This window comes from Octopus bimaculoides, chromosome 19 (genome assembly GCF_046866305.1).
Source record: "Octopus bimaculoides isolate indiv1 chromosome 19, ASM4686630v1, whole genome shotgun sequence".
Classification (NCBI taxonomy): Eukaryota; Metazoa; Mollusca; class Cephalopoda; order Octopoda; family Octopodidae; genus Octopus; species Octopus bimaculoides.
Window position 1 is genome coordinate 52,635,816 of NC_142946.1, and position 14,762 is coordinate 52,650,577.

At 30.4% G+C, this 14,762-nt stretch overlaps 1 protein-coding gene across 1 annotated transcript in view; it reads left to right on the forward strand.

The window, feature by feature from the left end:
• Nucleotides 1-14,762, forward strand: part of LOC106876560 (ras-related protein Rab6) — a 173,100-nt gene that overhangs the window by 156,655 nt on the left and 1,683 nt on the right. The window contains exon 8 of the transcript XR_016237450.1: nucleotides 755-927. The gene's annotated coding sequence lies outside the window, so the exon portion shown is untranslated. The remainder of the gene's footprint in view (nucleotides 1-754; nucleotides 928-14,762) is intronic.

Here is a 14,762-nt window from a genome sequence, read left to right on the forward strand (position 1 = left end):
AAAATCTCCATTCTTGTTTCATGTTCAGAACAAGATCTCAGATCGCCAAACTAGTACTACACCAAAATATGAATTATATAACTTGAGGAAAAAAAATTTCCCAAAATCTCTTAACACTGAAATTTGCCTAGTTTTTGTGGTGGATGAAATTTGTCATGCTGCCTCTCATCACACATATTGTGTCTAAACCAACCTAGGATCCCACATTAATTACTGTACTCAGTCTTTTCTACTCAGAACATCGACCCACTGGAATTCCCTTCTCCCTGTTCATATCTTTCCCACAGATGTTGACTCACAAAGATTCAGGTGAAACACTAATAGCAACAATCTCACCAGTCGAGGGACACCTCGTCAAGGCCCAGGAATTAAAAACAAATATTCATGTAAGAGTACAAAGGAATGAAAATAGAACTTAACACATTTTATGGGAGCTAAAAGTGTTTAAGTTGACTCTATCCTGCTTTACTCAGAATTTTGTTTAGTTCATCAGATGTCCAGCGACTAACGGAGAAGAGATTAAAATAACTTCTAAGTGAGAATATTTGGGGCTCTCCTATTGGTTAGTTCATGTCACATGGCTGAAAGAACAACACCATATATTGTTTATACATGTATGTATATTTTGATTTACTAACGTTGTTGTATTTATGTATGCAATTTAAATGAAAATTGATGAATTCCTAATAAGTTTACATGTGATATTAAACAATTTCCTGGACTTGGTATTTTCCTTGACCTAGCTTTTTTCCAGATATTGAACTCAAGCCTCCAGAACCAAGTGTTGATCCATCAGACCCAGATGCAGGATGTTCGTGCTAATATATACATATATATATATATGTGTGTGTGTATTATATATATATATATATATATATATATATATATATATATACGGTCTTGCTGAAAATTCTTTGATAGCATTGTGTAAGTGGCCTGCCTCATTTTTTTTTTTGTGGGGGGAGGGAAAGGGATATTGCATTTAATGAAGATAAGCTCGACTTTTAACTAACTGCCTACTGTAGATATCATTTGAAAGTATATAAAGTAAGACGATGTAACAGGTTGATGTAAAAATTTTAATTGTTGCTTTCAGCGGTAACAAGCATCTGCTTGCTCTTTCAACATTTCAAGGTTTTTTTGTTGTTTTTGTTTTATTTTTTCTGGCAATGTTTTGATGTGTTCTGGATAACATACATATATATATATATATATATATATACACACACACACATATATATGTATGTATATATATATATATATATATATATATATATGAATATATGAGTATGTGCATGCGTGAGTGTGTGTGTGTGTGTGTGTGTGCATATATTTATGTATATATACATACATACATACATATATATATATATATATATATATATATATATATATATATATATATATATATATATACATACATGTATGTATGTGTATGTATTTATATATATTTTTCCAATCACATACGAAAAGCAAACATGTACATGGGCACAATATTGGTGGTTGTGGTTGATGTGGCTGGTGAGATATTTACAGTGGAATGCTGATAACGTTTATTGCTGCTTTTTACCTCCTGCTAATAGATGCAGCTACACTAATTCCTTGATAATATTCTCCACTCTGCCTGAACACCAAGCTCTCTTCCAAATTCTCTTGCTAATATTTTTTTCTCTCTCACTCCTTCACTCTTTCTCTTTCTCTTTTTCTATGCACACACATATATACATATATATACATGCATATATATACACACATATATACATGCATAGTACATAGAGAGTATGGTTGAATCAGAAGACACTATATTGTAAGGTTTGTATTTCTTAAGGAAAGGCCCGCCTTTCTGTTGTTGTCTACCCAAGAGTAAAACCTAGAACAGAGGCATCAGAACGTCAGTTCTAAATCATCATTTCACCCACAAACATACACACACACATGCACACACATACACACATACATGCACCCACACAATGCACAAATGCTTTATACAATGGGATTGAACGTCCCATATTTCCCTGACATTTTCCATGTGTCCATAATCATCACCACCATTGCTGTCATTGTCACTGCCACAACCAACACCACCAGCACCAACAGCATTACTTCATTATAGGTACCATTTCCACTATATCTGCTTGATGTTAATGATGTTAGTACTGAATACAGGGGCGGGGGAGGCCTTGCATTGTGGTTGTCTGTATTTTTGCTTTGGGTTTGTTAACAGTATACCCATAATGGTAGCTGTATGTGCATATCTATATGAATGTATTTGTATTATATATATATATATATATTAATGTTTGTTTTTAATGCTAATTTATAATAAAAACAATTTTACACTAATTTGATGGGTTACTCCATACTTTTGTAGAGTACAAATTTATTAGTCTTATACAAAAATCTTGTTGATAGTGACTTCGAAATTTTGGCCAGCTAAGTCATCCGGTAATGGCTTAGCTGGCTGAAACTTCGAAGTCACTGTCAACAACATTCTTGTTTAAGAATTATATATATATATATATATATATATATATATATATATATATATATATATATGTATGTATCTGTTTATAATATGCTCTTGATGCAACTTCTCAACCCACACCCCACCCCATCCTGTCCCATCCTTCAGATAATAAGATAATAATTTATAATCATTAATTTATCATAATTTCTAATGTATTGTGTATATGTGTGTGCCTTTATATATAAAATAGAAAAGATAACCATTTTATAAAGACACTAGCATTACAACAGTATTCTTTAAATTTGTAATAGTTCAAAACAGTCTTTTATTTCAATGTCTTTTAATGTATATTTTGTTTCTGTTGTTGTTGTCATTGTTGTTGTTATTATTATTATTATTATCATTATTAAAGCAGCAAGCTGGCGGAATCCTCAGCATTTCTTCCAGTTTTATGTTATGAGCTCAAATTCCGCCAATTTGGGAGTCAATAAAATAAGTACCAGTTGAGCACTGAGGTCAATGTAATCGACTATCCCCCTCCCCCAAAATTGCTGGCCTTGTGCCAAAATTTGAAAGCAATATTATTATTATTGTTGTTATGGGTTTGGTAAAGCATTGGAAAAATACCTTGCAGTATGTCTTCTGGCTCTTACATATGTCCCTGAGATCAATTTTGCTTTTGCTTTTCGTCCCTCAATAGTTGATAATAAAATAAAGTACCAGTCAAGTACCGCAATTGGTATATCAACTAACCCTCCCTCCCTCCCTCCCTCCTTCCCATCCACAAATTTCAGGCCTTGTGCCAATGTTAGAAACAATTATTATTTTTGCTGTTATTTGTTCCTTTCTTGTTGCCCTTTTCTTTTGTGATATACTGTCTCGATGATATTTGGGAATTGTGTCAAATGGGTCCTTTAGGGTGGGCATGTAAGGAATTAGATTAGCCAGAAACTGGCTAGTGTTGTTTCCATAGATTTGGCTCTTTGCTTTGTTTTTGTTCTGTTTTTTTGTTGTTGTTGTTTTGGTGGGGTGGTGTTTTGTTTGTTTTTTGTTGTTTTTTTAAATTATTCTACTTATTACTTTGTTTCAAATAGTTCCTCCTTCACCTGCATACATCAAGCATGAATACCCTTTAGATTTGCTGCAGATTCTTATATAAATTTCTATATTTTTTCTTTTTTTTCTTTATTTAGCTGTCTCCTTATATTTTAAAACTAGGTATATAATAAAAAATTTACCTGTATCATTTTCTTTTCTTTTCTTTTTTTTTTCCAAAGTATATTCTTGCTTAGATTTTTGTCTCTGCTGTCAGGAAAATATAAATCTGTTTCTGTAACTTCTGTAACACTTTCATGTATCTTAATTAACCAGTTCCTATTGTTTTATGTCATTCAATACATATAACAAACCTGACCAAATAGCAACATATTTTAGATTCTTATACAATATTTTAAAAAGAAACTCAACTTTTTGTCAACTTTATTTGATTGATTGAGAAGTTACCGGTTGAAAGTATGGTAGTTTTAGATATTTTTCATTTATTTATTTTTTTTTTTTTTCAACAAACATAAGAGTTGGTCAAATTGAATTCAAATTTCATATTTGTGTGTGTTATCTGCATACACAAACGTTTGCCTACCGACTAATCCAAGACAATCAGAAACATTTTGGCATAAGAATATGAAAGTTTCTTATGTTCTGGGAATTATTATCTACTTATTTAAAGCATATAGACAGCTAATGTAAATTATGCCAAAGGAAAGCATTTTGAAATTAAAAAAAAATAAAACTGAGTGATCATAACTTTAATACAAGGGGAATCTTTAAGGCCTGTAGAATACAAACCTGCCTATCTACTTACACACACACACATGCACACACACACACACACGCACACACGCACATTCACATGCATATACATATGACGTTGAGCGGTATAGTACTGCTTATAGCATAAAACTGGTCAGAATGTTACCAGTGGTTTCATGTTGACTATTGCACTTGGCAATATTGATAACTTGTCAGCCATGTGTGTAACTGACAGTAACTTTGTAATAAGGTATATACTATAACAGAGTACTTATACTGCTCGACTAATATATGTGTGTGTGTGTGTGTGTATGTATACATATATATATGTATGTGTGTGTGTATATGTATATATGTACATGTATATATGTATATATACATATATGTGTGTATATATATATATATATATATATATATGCACACACACACACACGCACATATATATACACATATATATGTATATATATACATATATATATATGTGTGTGTATATATATATATATATATATATATATATATATATATATCATCTAGTTTTTCATTACAATATCTTTTTCCCTTCTTTAATATTCCTACTTTCTCTGCCCAGAATTTGCCTTTATTTAAATACAGTGATGATACATGCTTCTCTCTTAATTGCCATTGTATTTCCAATGGAACGAGGTTTCTTCAGAAGCAGATTTATTGAAATTACAATTGTGCAATTTCTAATTCGTTATGAATAATAAATATTGGTTCTGATATGTTTTGCTTTTTATTCAAAGCATAACCAAAATTATTTTTTCAATGATGCTATTTTTTTTTTCCTTCTCTATAAGCATTGATTTTATTTAGTCTTGCAATTGTTTTATTTCATTTTTTTTTCTCATATCATATCTATATTATTTTGAAAAGACTATCAATATTTATTTTACATTTCTGAAAATGTGGTTAACTGTGTTGGCCTGAAAAGTTAACACTTTAAACCTGATACAACACTTGTTACTTACAGTTTTACTTAGAAAACAAGTAATAAATCATTATGAAAAAAAATGAACTAACCTTGAAAATAATGTTTGCATGTATTTCAAAATAAATAATCATAAACCGTTGTTATTATGTCCTATAATATCTCTTGGATGTTCAGTTTTGACTTTTGTACAGAGCTGTTTGAATTTAGTTTCATGTGTTCTTTTTTGTTTTGTTTTGTTTCTCTTTTTGTTTTTTTTTGTTTTTTTGGAAACTATGTGAAAATCATTTATGAAATAAAAGAGGCTTACTTAAATTTTGCATGGAAAAAAAATGGGATACAAACTGTTTATAACATCTCTTGTCTTGTTGCTTGAAAGAATATTTTTATGGCTCTTTCTCTCCAATAGAAACATAATTTTTGCTTCAAACCAGGTTACATTGTTTTATACTTTTTGAGTTTTTTTTTGTTATTTATTTTTATAAATATCTCTACTGTGTTTTTGTTTTTCTCTGAGTCTTGACTCTAACTCTATCTAACATTTAAGCTGACAACCAAGTACAATGTCACAAAATAAAAGATTCTATGGAGAGTGATTCCATTGCTGATCAAAGATGACCTGATGAATAAGTTTATAAATAAAAACTGAAAATTACATACACACACATACACACACACACACACACACACACACACATGAACACACACATACACACACATATATACACACAAAATTAAGTATAGTATATATATTTATATATACATGTGTGTGTGTTATACATGTATATATGTATATATGCATACACATGTATGTTTGTGTGTGTATTATATATTATGTATATATGTATGACTCATGCAAGAGATGATAAAGTGCATGTTAAATGATGATGAAGAGGATGATGATGTACATGTGTATACATACATATATACGTGTGCATGTATGTATATATACATATATGCATTATATATAATATATATATATACACATGTATGTATATATACTCACACACATTACATATATATATATTTATTTATATCATATACATTATACATGTATGTCGATTTGTTCGACTAAAGGCAGTGCTCCAGCATGGCTGCAGTCAAATGACTGAAACAAGTACAAGAGTATATATATATAAATGCATGTATGCAGGTATATACACACAGACACACACACACACACACACACACACACACACACACACACATCAGTAATTTTATTGTTAAGCAATGGAATCACAGAATTTCTTACCCTATTTCTCAACTTTCTTCCCACCCATTTATCTTAAACAGCACATGCTTTTCAATTCTACAGTTAACCTGGCTGCTTCTCTATGTATATTCTGGCAAATACAGGTATATACCTTATATATGTATATATATGTATGTATATATATATCGATATCTAAATGTTGTGTATATAATATATATCAACACATATGTACACATATATATATATATATATATATCTGTGAGTGTATGTCTGTGTGTGCATGTGTGTGTATATACGTACATATATGAGTATATGTGCATGTATGTAAGCAAACAATTTCTGAATAGATATATTTATTCAAAGTTTTTCATGAAATCTTTCTCTTGTAAAATTCTTTATTTAGAAATAAATTACAGAAAAGACACTAAAATAAAGAAAAGTTTCTTTTAGTTATTTTTTTTAAAAATGATTTATCTATCATTCATTTATAATCAAAGCATAAACGAAAACATACATATGTATATATAAATATATATTGTATGTATGTATTCTTCCTACTTTTTCTAGTTTTCAGTCTGGGACTTCAACATACATATACCTTTGTATGTGTGTTATCAAATATCTATATGTTCATATATATATATATATATATATATATATGCATCTTTATCATAATACAACAGTCCATTAAAAGTTATAAATACTGCTAATTTATTTCAAGGTATGTATTTCTTGATATAATCAGTAATGTATTTCAACTTTTTTGCATACAATGGCTGAGATTCCTTATAAAAATTACCAAAGAGTTAGTTGAATTATCAGCCTCGTTTTATTTTTTTATCACTTTTAGTGCAATTACAGTGTAGTTACTTGGACAGTGGGGCCAATCAGTTGCGTATATATGTATGTGTTGACACACACATGCACATGCACACACACACACACACACATAAATGGCTTAGTGAGATGAGGCAGTTGTATGGATGTGATTTTACTCAGAGTAACTAAGGCTGATTAGAGGAAATGAAGCTGTCTTCATACTTGAGACTCAGTTCAAGTGCTTGCAACAGAGTAGACTCCATTATGAGCATCCATGTGATGGTATTGAACTAGACAATAAATTATATTTACTGTTTAAAAAGAAAAAAGAACAGTTCCTCTAGCCAGCTTGCACACTGTTTCTATTATGCAAATATCATTCGCAAGGCTTTTGTTGACCAAAATCTTTGGTTGAAGAAAGTTGCTCAAAATGCCATGGATTTACAAGGAGAACTTCTTACTCATGTAGCTATGACTTACACTATTGAGTGTACATATAAAGATAAGACATTTGTAGGCAGTGAAATGTTATCCTAATACAGACATTGGCAAGGTAGCATGCTACAAGCATAAGGAGATATCCCAATAAAGGAAATTGCATGGTATTCTACTACGAACAATGGATGATATTTTGATAAAGACAGTGATGAGACAGGGTCAGTAAAATGATGTCATTAGAAGTAGTGAAAAGATATCTTGACAGAGGCAGAAGAGAAATACCTTGCTAGAGGAGAGTGGAAAAATATGCCACTAGAGGCAGTGAAAAGATATCCTGACAGAAGCAGTGAAGTGATATCCAGATAGATTCAATGAATATGTGTCACTAGAGGCAGTGAGGTAATATCCAAATAGAAGTAGTGAAATGATATCCTAATAGAGGAAGTAAAAATGTCTTACTAGAAAAGATACACCACTGGAAGTGGTGAAAATATATCCCAAGAGAGGCAGTGAACAGATATTCTGTTTGTAATGTAATATAGATTATGACAAACATACACAGCTCATAGACCAATTACTCTTTATCATTGCATTTTGAAATATTCATGGCATAATGATTTGTATCATTGTTTATAGTCTAGAAAAGATGATTGGATTGGTAGAACTAGTAGAACGTTGAAATAAATGCATTGTGATATTTAGTTACATCTCTTGTGTGTTCTGAGTTCAAATCCTGCCAGGGTTGATTTTCTATTTCATCCTTCCAAGATTGACTGATAAAATATGCACCAGTCAATTACTGGAGTAAATTAGATCAACTTACCTCTTCCCTATAAATGTATAGCCTTGTGTCTGTTAGACTATATATATATATATATATATATATATATATATATATATATCCAGAAGAATCCCAAAGGAATCAAATGTAAGTTGCATAATTGTACATACGTACAATATATATATATATATATATATATATATATATATTTCATTTCACTCCTCACAACAAATCAGCTCACTGTCATTTATTTTTATTTACTACAGACATTTCCCTGTATATATATATATATATATATATATATATATATGAGAAAAACTAAGCCTTTATTGAGCTCTTTCATTCTGTTAATGGTTATTTCATGAAGCGTGGGGGAGAAAAAATAATTATCATTAAATGTAAGAAAAAGAGTCAAACCAAATATTTCGGAGGGATGCAGAAAGTTACATTATGCAATTATATTTGGGAAGCAGGTGTAGGGAATTTTTTTTAGTACCAGAGCCAAATTGTGAAGAACTTTAAGTTTTACATATCCATAGGTAAGCAACTTACATTAAATCATTGTTTTAGTCTTAATGTTTAAACTGTTTATTTCTTTTCAGTTTTTTTACAAGTGTTTGGAGCACTTGTACTCTCAATGCTTAAAAGCTCAGTGTCTACTTTCACTAAATAGCATTTTTAAATGCTATGTTTTACCAAAACAAAAAAGAAAATGGAAAGAGAATTCGCAACAAATTATTTAAACTATACAGAATTATCACCAGTCATGTTTCTGTTTTCTGATAACATCATGTCCCATTAATGTTCTAATCCCAACAAAGATTTTTTTTTTTTTGAAAATGTTTGAAATATGAGTATTGTTACTCAATTTAAAAATTCTATTTCTGAGGGGAAAAAATCACGGTCCCTTTAAATAACCAGTGCCCTCAGGTTGCCCCCGTCCCCACCCCCTTCTAAGTTCTCAATGCTCCTAAGGGATATTACTACTGCCTAGGTTAAGAACCATCGGTTTAAAGACTACATCAGGAGCAGTTTCAAATTGATTGTGGGTGAAATTATGCCTTTGGGCAATGAAAGTTTCCCAACACTTGTAAAGTGAAACCATGGCTCAATGAAGAACGTTTAATACTTAAATTATTGTTTTACTTATCAAATGACTTTATGGGTTTTTTTGTTTTTGTCTTTTTTTCTTCCTCCTTTTAGTTTTGTTGTTTATTTTTCCTTATAAATTAAAAAGTATATATTTGAAGTTTAACATTTTATTCTTAACAATGTAGTGAACTACATTAACCTTGAAGAAATAATATTCAGCAAGGTGAAAGAAAAGTTTCTTTTGCTGTGTTAGTCATAATTAGTCAGTCATATTTTACTCTGTGTAGTCAATCATAGCTTACTGTAATGTTAATGTCATATCATTCTCATACGTAAGTCATATGTAATGTTTTATGTTAGTATATGTTATTGTTATGTACAGTCAGTTATATATAACCTGTCATAGTTAGTCAATCATATGTGGTTAGTCAAACAATTAGTCATATGTTACTGTCATACATAGTTATATGTTGCTGCCATATGTAGTCAATTATATTATCGCGTGTATTTGGTCATATATGTGCATGTATGTCTGCACTGTGTTTTGGCAGTATTTTGTAAGTGTATTTGTAAATTTGTGAATGATTTTACTGCATATTTTCCCGAAACAAAGCATTCTTTGACATTCAGTCTGTATTTGAATCAGTATTTTACTAAAAGAAAGCTTGCTACCTAATGTAAATGTCATTGAGGTGTAGCTAAAAATTATAGTGGATCCCTAAAGTGGATAAAATTGATTCAATCTGATCTAGTAACCTAGTCTTAACTGGTTGATTTGCTAAGTAGGAAAGAGCTATAATAATAACTTTTAAATAAATGATTTTTAAGAAGTCTTCAAGCGCCATACTTCAAGTAGTATCTTGAAAGTAATCTAAGAACTTTTACATTTTGGAAATAGTTCATTGTTTTGCTCTAAGCAGACTGACTGTGGTAGTTGGAAGAGCATGTATTCTGGTCTTCATTTAGATTGAAGTTTAGATGATAAATCAAACCATCTGCATTTAAGATATTGATCTATGTTTCAAAAGAAATAGAATCTTCACAAATTAATGAAAAATATATATTTGTTGCTTTATTAGTTCATATGTTAACTTATGCTTAAATTCCCAGAATATTAATGTCATGTTCTATATTTGCCAAGATGTCTAGTGTATCAGTAAATAGATTTGTATTGCAGGACATAAAAAATGTTTCCAATTTTTCATAATAAATTTAATATTTAAAAATGAAAGAAATGGAGTTTTTTTTTTTTTTTTGTAAGTGATATCAGAAAACAATTTATGTTGTACAAAACTACATTTATTATGTGATTGTATGAGCATCACTTCAAGATACCAATGCTAAATTTTCAAAGAGGTAACAAAAATGCAGTTTATCAACTTCATTAAATGCAATTTTGAAACTTTTACGAGCTTTCTATCTAACAAAAAAAAAAATTTTTTTAAATACAATTTATTTTTATTTTTCTATAAAATAAAAAAAAATGAGTTGAGTTTTTTCCTTGTTAATTGAGATATTTATGTTGCAAAATAGAAATATCAAGTTGTGATCTAATATTTAAAAAAAAATATTTTTAAAAATCTTGTTGCTTTATTTTTAATTCTGTTAATCTTATTATTTTATTATTATTATTTTTTTTTACCGTAAAATATTCTTTATATCTTACTCCGTTCCTCAATAGCTTGTACATGTGATGAATGATAAAGTTTAAGTGATAACAACTGTCCCTTCTTACAGTTAATAAATATAAAGATTTAGCTAAATCAGGCCCTTGCCAATAATATATACAAAAAAAAAAACTAAAAAAAAAAGACAATGATTGTTTTCACCCTCACCTATATGTGTTGATTTTTTATCAATATTGTCTTGAAAGTATCTGGAATATTTCTCTCCATATCTACCATTCTGTATTTTCTATGTTGTTTATCTATATGCTAAATTCTCTTTGTTCTATTAACATTCAACACTTACCATTTCAAAATTGGGACCAGTGAAGTAACAGACATTTTCTAACATAAAATGATTGAGAAAGAAAAAGAAAAGAGAGAAACTTTTCCACATACATAGAAAAAGAGGTGATGTGTGGGGTGGGGGAGTAAATTTGTTTCCAAATCAAATACGTCTTTCATTTTTTTCTTTTATGGTGGGTTTGGTTCCTGGGATTTCAGTAGATACATTTCTAAAGACTTTTTTGTTTCTAAATCAAGATCATTTGGTTATAAATAGAATCCTAAATGTTGAAATTCTTCCACACAACTTTCTTGAAAATGTCTTTTCAAAAATAACCATTCCAAAATGCTTCTCAGATGTCTTCTATCATCGTATTTTACCAATTTTTTTCTCTAAAGTCTTGTATTTCTGTTTCTTTTGTTTTTTTTCTTTCTACGTGAATGGTACTCATCTTACAATGTAGTTATTATATCAAAAGCATTATGGCTAGCTAATATTCAAAATAAATTTCTTTAATGTAACTAAAAGATGATGTTTCACTGCCTTTTGATATGTTTGTTGGTGTATGAATGTAATAATGGATATAATAAGAACATCATGTTAAATCTGTGATGCATTCCGATAAGTCTTACACCCAAAGACAACAGTTCTTATATAGAAATCAGTACTTCATTTCCCTGCATATCTTGATATTTTTATAACTGTGAAATTAGCTTTACCAAATTCTTCTCTAGATATTTCATAGACGTTCTGTTTATCAAAATAAAAGTACATATTTAATCCTTTTCCTTGTTTATTATAATTTTCTCTGGATGGCAATATTCATTAACTAATTAAACTATTTGGCAACTGAAATAACAACTGAGTAGATATAGCATAGTGGGGGGGCAGTAGGGGAGATCTGGGTCTGCTGTAGGCAATATGTGTCTTTTGTGGGGTCTGGGGTGCTGGGCAAGATGCTTAGCAGTATTTCGTCTGCCGCTACATTCTGAGTTCAGATTCTGCTGAGGTCCACTTTGCCATTCATTCTTCTGGGCTCAATTAAATAAGTACCAGTTATGTATTGGGGTCGATGTAATCAACTTAATCCGCTCCCCCAAGCTGCCCTTGTGGCAAAAATTTGAAATCATTATTATTATCATTATTATTATTATTATTATTATCATTATTATTATTATTATTATTATTATTATTATTATTATTATTCAAGCTTGCAGAATCATTAGCACACTAGACAAAATGCTTAGCAGTATTTCATCCATCTTTATATTCTGAGTTCAAATTCCATGGAGGTCAGCTTTACCTTTCATCCTTTCACGGTCGATAAATAAGGACCAGTCAAGTACTATGGTTGATGTAATCAACTTCCCCCTCCCCTCAAAAACTGCTGACCCAGCACCAAAATCTGAAAGCATTATTATTATTGTTGCTGTTGTTGTTGTTGTTATTGTGATGGACTGGCAGAATTACTTGAGTGCCAGAAAAAGAATACTTTTCCCTATTTGTTCTGGCTTTTTATGTTCTGAATCCAAATCTTGCCAAGGTCAGCTTAGCATTTCATTGTATTGTGCGAGTCAATAAAATAATGTAGCAGTGAAGTACTGGGGTTGACGGTATTGCCCAACCCCATTTCCCTCCAAATTTGTGGCCTTGTGCCTATATCAGAAGTCATTGCCTTTATTGTTGTTGTTGTTGTTGTTGTTGTTATTATTATTATTATTATTATTATTATTATTATTATTATTATTATTATTATTATTATTATTATTATTATTATTATTATTATTAAGGCAGTGAGTTGGAAGAATTGCTAGCATGCCAGGCAAAATGCTTACTGGCTTTTCGTTTGTCCTTACTTTCTGAGTTCAAATTCTGCCAAGGTCAACTTCGCCTTTCATCTTTCCCTCACCCCTGTGGGTTTCTTTTTCTTTTCCTTTGGAATATTATTAAATAATAATAGAAAAAGCATATAAATTTCAGGATTTCTTCCTTTTTACATAGATTGGGAAAACATTTGTAAGAAAGCCATTTTAGTTTTTCTTTTATTTTAAACTAGCATTCACCATGTTTTTTTCTAAGAATGGTAATTATAATTTATGAACCATTGTAGTTTGAAATGGCAATTGTAACATTGTATTTAATGTTGAGATTGTTCTTTTCTTCTTCCTGCCCCACGAAACACCCTTCACTCGATACTTTTTTTTTTTATCTATATAGATCAATCTACATTTTCTGCTCTACATTTCTCTGTGGTCCGACATTATTCTGGAACCAGTAGTATTTATTGTTCTTCTGCTCAGGTTGTCATTATTCCCAGAAAATCACACACATACAAAAAGGTGGCACTCTATCATGATGTTAGCTGTAATGGTTAAAACAAGCACAAGAACTAAACAATGCACTATTTCTGATGTTATTGTCTCAATGTACTTCCAAGTCTCAGTATTCTCTCTCTCTCTCTCTCCTAAACACCCACAAATACACATGCATACACATAGAAACATACCCAAACATATACTGGATTATTATTTGAAAGTCCTTAGCAGCAAAAAAAAGTTGTTTCTCCTTCATTATATTCTTTTCCTGGAGACATAGGTATGCATATCTACACATACATGGTGGTTGTCTACTCCTTAAACAGAGTTTGACCACCTCCTGCACCTACACCTTAGCCCTTTCATGGCGTCTGATGTGGCTTTTTAAACCAGACAGTGTTTTGAAAAAACACCCACACAGATTGCACCTCTGATTTGCACTACCAATACCTGCAAGTAAGTTCTGCTCATTGTGGATCCTAACATGTCTTTTAAGACCCCCATACATACATACATACATACATACATACATACATACATACATACATACATACATACACTACATACATGCATACACACACACACACACATTCCTGAAGGCAAATTGGCAGAATCATTAGAACAAAATACTAAGCAGTGTTTAATTATGGCTCCTTACATTTTGAGTTCAAATCCTGCCAAGACTAACTTTACATTTTATTCTTCCAGGGTTGATAAGATAAAGTACACATCAAGTATTGGGGTCAATTTATATCCCTGTAATGCATCCTAGATGTGAATGGGGATATAAGACAATATATATATATATATATATATATATATATATATATATATACAAAAATTGTATGTAATATAATTTTAATCCTCGGATTTTTTTAATATGCTAGACCACTGGTTTTAATTGATTAATATCAATTTCTACCCTCATT